The following is a 6,716-nucleotide window of genomic DNA, read 5'->3' on the forward strand; positions in this document are numbered from 1 at the left end:
CCCGTCAATTTAGAAATATTTTTTTTTATAAAACATGTGTTATAATTTTGAATGTTTATAATTTTTTTCTGAATAATTACAGACTTTTTGCCATAATACCTTTTAAGCAACATGCCTTCTTGTTGTCATTGATAGAAGTCTCGTATTCTTGAACACGAATAAATAATACTATTATAAAAAAAATTGACAAAACAGGAAAGCGACTAAGCCGACAAAGTTAACTGAGCACATCATCAATGTATAATAGTCGAAGCCAATTAAACATGTACTATTAAGGTTAAGTCAATGTGAGGTGTCAAGTGATAATTAATAGTTTATAAAATGCGAGACACACGGGCTTTCAAATAAAAGAAGAATCATCAAGATCGCTTCACTTACAAAAAAGTTCTGATGTAACACACCCAAAAAAAAAGTCGAATTGATAACTTCCTTCTCTTTTTTCGATTAGAAAAAAAAACAATGACAACAGCACACGAGCGTTACTTAAAAGCAGTGCATAATAAAAACATCCCAATAAGGAATACGTCAGGGTCACGGCCGATTCTTTAACTGTGCCAGTGCGGTGAAAGTACAGCGAAAGGCGCCGCAACCAGGTCGACGTTACCACCATTACGTACTGTCACACTTTTGTGTTATATCTGTGAGCTCATGCTTTATGAAGAAATTGTAACTTGACCTACATACTGTGAAGTTTGGACGATCCTCGGACTGTTCTAAATGCTTCTTCGGGCCGGTATTGTATCATAAGTCCCTGAAGTTTTTATCGCGTATTGACGAATTCTTATTTTTGCAAACTGCACTTGAATCAATTGAGTGGTATTCATGAGTCATTTATAGAAGAAATAGGTAGGAAATCTGGCCTCAAAGCGCAGTACGAGGTCACACTCTGCTCATAAAACTACAATATCCTTTCAAGTTTACCTCGATGAGACAAACAATTTTTCCTATTGAAGAGTCATTTTTCGTAGAAAATATAAAGCAAAATTAAAAACTTTCGGGATTAGTACGTATTGTGGTCTATGTAATTATTGAAAATTAGTACTAAATTGTGAGATTACACGGCGTTTTGACGTACCTATATACTTGTAATATGGTGTATTATGAGCCCACCCGGGAAGCACCACTATCTTGCCTGTGTCTGTCGTGAGCAGTCCCAAATTCTGATTTCAAAGTTAGGGCAGTCGGTGCATAGCTTAATTGAGACCTGAAGTTCAAGGTTAGGAAACTCATTGATATCACAAAGATAATGCCGTAGCCTCTTTTAAGACATAATGTATTTTATGTGGAAGTATTAATAATATACAGATACATTACTCATCAAACGTACGTGCGGATTTACACCGAAAGGCACAAGGGAAAAATGAGGAGTAATTATTATATTAAATTAGTAATTCAGACGTACGTACGTGCGGACTTACACCGAAAAGCTTAAGGTAAAAATGAGGAGTAATTATTACATTAAACGCCGAAATTAAACTAAAAAGTGAATAGGAATTATTCTTTATTCGAAACAGAGCGTCATAATAATTATTAGATTATTTTAAATCTGTTAATACATCTGGTTTAAGCCGTATGTCGTAAGCGTGGGTCGAGGATAGCCGGCCTTCCATCACCCGGATGCTCTTGCGTAAAACGCATGCAGAGCAGCTTGCGCGTCGTCTTCTTAGGCCCCCCTCACCATGACATGTGAGAGGGACCCGAAACACTTAGAGGGCCAGGGCTTGGGCGAGATCCGTCTCCCTGGCCCCCGCTTGACGGCGGCCAACTAGAGGTCTAGGTTACTAAGCATTAATTGATCTCGGATAATTAGTGTTGTTCTATCGTCATTGCGATGCTACTTCAAGATATAACGTTTTGCTATTGACTGTGACTTTGAATAAAAATAAATAATTACACTTTATGAATTCGGTGTTTTCTCTGTCTGTTTGGGGATTATATCTGTTTTGAAAATACTCCTGGGATGATGGGAATTTCAACTCAGATCCCGATGCATACTGTCACTAAGCACTTGATGGAATGGCGATTGAGCTGTTAACGTTGATACATATTTTCATTTGCGAATCGATTCATGTTATCACTTTTTCCGACACTTCAAATACTTTACAGTTTTTGTGTTCGCGAAAAACCAATGAAAACACAATATTGGCAGTGTAGTACGAACAGGGAATTGCGAACAATATCAACAGGTTGGAACGTCTGAAAAACGTGGCAACAAAAACTGTACCGAATTCGTAATGTCGGAAATAATGTAATGAAAAATAAAAATGCATATCTAAGCCGTAAAAGTACTATAGTGTTATCAATAACTATAGTGTATTCCGGTCACCGTCCTCGTCGAACCCGTCGCTTGCGACGAAGGGCTCGACGAGCGAACTAACCCATAGACACAGCCCACTGAGTTTCTCGCCGGATCTTCTCAGTGGGTCGCGTTTCCGATCCGGTGGTAGATTCTGCGAAGCACTGCTCTTGCTAGGGTCAGTGTTAGCAACTCTCCGGTTGAGCCCCGCGAGCTCACCTACAAACGTTAGGGTGAAGCTGAAATAGCCTCTCAAGGCTATCAGCATAGGTAGGGAAAAAAAAAAAAAAAAAAAACTATAGTGTTATCAATCTGTGCCGATTCAGAACATGCCTTTCATTAACCAACTTTCATTAACCAATTGGCAACATTTAAGTCAATTGGAAGATTAAAAGTGAATTAAGTCTTTTTTTTTATTGCATATCTATGCAATAAAAAAAAAGCTGTGAGCTCGTCTATCCATCTGGATAGACGAGCTCACAGCCCACCTGGTGTTATGTGGTTACCGGAGCCCATAGACATCTACAATGTAAATGCTGCGACCCACCTTGAGATCTGAGTTCTAAGGTCTCAGTATAGTTATAACGGCTACCCCACCCTTCAAACCAATACGCATTACTGCTTCACGGCAGATATAGGCAGGGTGGTGGTACCTACCCGCGCGGACTCATAAGAGGTCCTACCACCAGTAAGTCGTTATGGTTTCTGCCTGATTACTACCACGAAAAAATCATTTGAGTCCGCTATAGAGATGACCGCCACTGCGTTCAATCAACTCGTACATTTCAATTAAGATTTATTCTTTTCTAATGTGTCAAGTCCATTTGGCCAGTTAACTATATAGTTTATAGTCGTCTACGTTATTTAGAAATGACCCCGGCTCAAACATCTAAATGAGAGCCCTATTGTCGCATCTAATTAAACGTTTTCTCCATTTTAAAATACTCATAACAATAAAAGAAACGTCTACTTAAAAATTAAAGACGCAAAATAATTAACTCGAAGGCACTTCTTAATTAATTGTAATGATTATATTATTTTAATCTGGTTCTAACTTTGTCTTATGAAAATAATTAGTAATTTTTTTGTTGTATATTCAATGTTTTTTTTTTAAATGTAATTTGAATAGGTAGGTAAAAGGAAAACTGGATAATGCCATTTGTATAATCTGTGTGCTCTGTATTCGCGCCATATTCAAAATGTCAAAAAGTATTGTGTGTAAATAATTGTTTAAAAATTACCGAACATAAAATGACTCACGTATAAAAATATAAAAACGAATATATAAATTCTATACCATACCGAACTAGGTGTGTGCATATAAATACCGTTGTGCTTCTAGTCTGGTCCATAGACAAGCATTCGAGGTCGCTTTCTCATTTCACCGGACCACGTCAGGGCTGGCGATTGGAGAAATTATCCAAAATATATATATATGTAAAGAAAGTTATTCCTTTCTTTAATTTTAATTATGTCACGCATGCGCTGTCGACATGTGCCGGAACGTCCGCGCATGTGCTGTAAAGTGGAGAAGCCTTGACAGATAAATATTATGTCATTGTATAAAATTTTATGAAAAATAATTTCTAACTAGATTATAAATAAACTTTAAATGTCGTTACTTTGTCCGAAATAACAAGCAACACATTGAAGTTTTATTTTAATAAACATATAATACATATAAATAAAACAACATACCTAATAATCTTATATATATATATTTTTTTTAGGTAATTGAAAATATTTTCCGACCCGTCGTGGATGTCAATCTACTTACTTACCTAAATTTCATTTAAAAATACATTTAGTCTGGAAGAGAAGAGTAGGGTATGCAATTACTTCTGCCGTTAACACAACTTTTTGTTGCTTGCTCCGATCGGAATGTCGAGGTAAAAACATTATTCCAATACTGAAACGTAAAATGTAACTATTCAAGACAAGTGCTATCGAAAATCGATTATTATAATTTATTGGCAGCACACTGATAAAGATAGAAAAACGCCAGGTCAAACCTTAAACCAGACATTCTTCCGATCGTGCGCCCTAGGAATCTATGTTTCTAAGAATCGGGAATAAGCTTCTTTGTATTACATTTTCCGAGCGTTACTTGTCATTCACACATCTTTCACTGTCACGTTATTTATAAGGCAAAAGGACCACGTACCGATCGTTAAATAAAATGAAAATAGGAAAGTTACATTTGTATTTGGCCAGGTTACCGACATTTGCGCAAACCTTTTATTTTGCTTCTTTCCCAACCTATGCGCCAGTAGAGTCGAAGGGCCACTCTGGCTTCACCGTGGTAGGGGAATTTGCAAAATGCTGCCTTAACAAGAACAGCGCTTCCAGAATTCACTGTAAGTCCTCGTGGTTCATTCAAATCGGCCCCATCCTTCAAACAGCACCAGCACTATCAAGTGATGTACCCACAACCCTGTATTTCGTTGGTGCGACATTGCGGTCACCCAGTTTACTAAACGCCGTGTGTGATTGAAGCGATAGCTATAACACCGAGCATTGCATTAGAAAGTTGACACATTTCACCGACTTATTGAACTTTGCGATGGAATCGATTTTGCATGGACGGCGATCGAGACATTAATTGTTTAGTTTTGGGCTTATGCGATTATCGGCTGTTCATTCTTCGTATTTTTTCAGTGTGGCAATTTCAGTGTGACGAGTTTAAAAAAAGAATTCATTTATCATATAAATATGTAACATGAAACAGTGGAGTGATATGATACGGTTAATAAGACGCTATTATTATTATGTCTAAATCGAAACAAAACACAAAATTAACAAAATTATTAACGATTCATAAAACTTCATTTTCCCGCCAAGACGACCTGTTGGTCGCTTAATTTTCATTCGATTGGACAGCATATAGTCTGTGGTTTGCAGAACTACTTTTTTAAATTTAACAGGCAAACGAGTATACCGGCAGTCTGAACGGAAATACCATTCCACGTTGTTCTAAATTAAAAAACGTTAAAAAAATTGAATATTTTTAGAGAAAATGGTTATTACCGCCCAGTTTTAACCTTCTTTTTTACAAATATCGTCTGTTTTTTAATTATTTTGGATTTGCATTTGTGTCATGGCTAAGAGAAGTACATACATACATACACGAGATGTATACAAGAACCGAAATGATGAAGTTTCTGAAATGAATCACTTAAGGATTTAGTGGTAGACATAAAGAGAACACAATGACATATTTAGACTCCTTTGCTTGTCATTCAAACGCGTGAAGCCGAATGTTAATTCGAAATTCAAAATCACTTCCAAAAATGCCAAATACCTTAAGTTCAACGCCATTACTGAACTAGAACTAGCGAAAGAACAGTAATTAAAAAAACAACGCACGCATTCACGTAACCTGTTTCAACTTCATCGCAACGTACCTACATATTGACATTCGCGGCAGGTCAGGGACCTTGCTTTCACTACTTCCTCTGCTGACGTCACAGGATGTTCGATTTATTTGAAATTGTAGTTACGACTTTAATAGTATTAATCCGAAATTTTATATCAATAAGACCGGCCATTTTGATTTTTTAACGATGGACGTTTGTACTCGTTTGTAGATTTTTTTTTGACATAACTGACATGATGTAATTGAAACTATTTTTGCGGTGTAAACTCATATTTTCTTATCTTTATTCCGACGTTCCGAATAATTTTCGTGATGAGTTCGTTCTGCGTGAAATGAAACGCAAACAATTTTTATACAACATTAATTATGTGTCGACATAATCATAGCCGCAGCGAGGCTAAACCGTAAGGTTTTTACTATGTCGAACGTTACGAGCTGTGCGAACGTTAAGTGGTTAATGGAGCCCATAGACATCTACAACGTAAATGCGCCACCCACCTATATAAGTTCTAAGGTCTCAGTATAGTTACAACGGCCGCCCTACCCTTCAAACCGAAACGCATTACTGCCTCACGGCCGAAATCGGCAGGATGGTGGTACCTACCCGTCCGGACTTACAAGAGGTCCTACCACCAGTAATTACACAAATTATAATTTCAAATTTCAAGATATCTCCCGCATTGTCTTAGCTGGGGAGCATGAATGACTAGTTAATAATCCCTAAAATAATAATCCCGTTCGTTTAAAATAAGATATGTCCTAATCCGCGTTCCCCTCTCGCTGTAGGCACCCGCGTGGGGCCGACGACCCCACTTTCACTGCATCCGGCGCCGCTTTTCCTGTTACGTAAGAAAGAAAATGGCGCGTACGCAACGGAATGTAGGTGGCGTTTTATAATTACGTACTTATCAATGAACTCCGTCTAACTTTCTATAGTAATTAATATGCGTATTACGGTACATTGAACATAATAGTTCTGTTTATCAAGTTCTTTTTGAATATTTGTCGTTTCTTTTTATAAATATGGTCACTGAATTTTTTTAA

General features: G+C 37.2%; 1 long non-coding RNA gene across 1 annotated transcript; it reads right to left on the reverse strand.

Annotated features, from left to right (window-relative positions):
- Nucleotides 1-3,995: 3,995 nt before the first annotated feature.
- LOC134201528 (uncharacterized) lies at nucleotides 3,996-4,399 on the reverse strand. The gene is made up of 2 exons (XR_009976877.1): nucleotides 4,309-4,399; nucleotides 3,996-4,205 (listed from the first exon to the last, which is right to left on the reverse strand). It is a non-coding gene; the product is annotated as an uncharacterized LOC134201528 (long non-coding RNA).
- Nucleotides 4,400-6,716: the final 2,317 nt, after the last annotated feature.

This window comes from Bombyx mori, chromosome 27 (assembly GCF_030269925.1).
Source record: "Bombyx mori chromosome 27, ASM3026992v2".
Taxonomy (NCBI): Eukaryota; Metazoa; Arthropoda; class Insecta; order Lepidoptera; family Bombycidae; genus Bombyx; species Bombyx mori.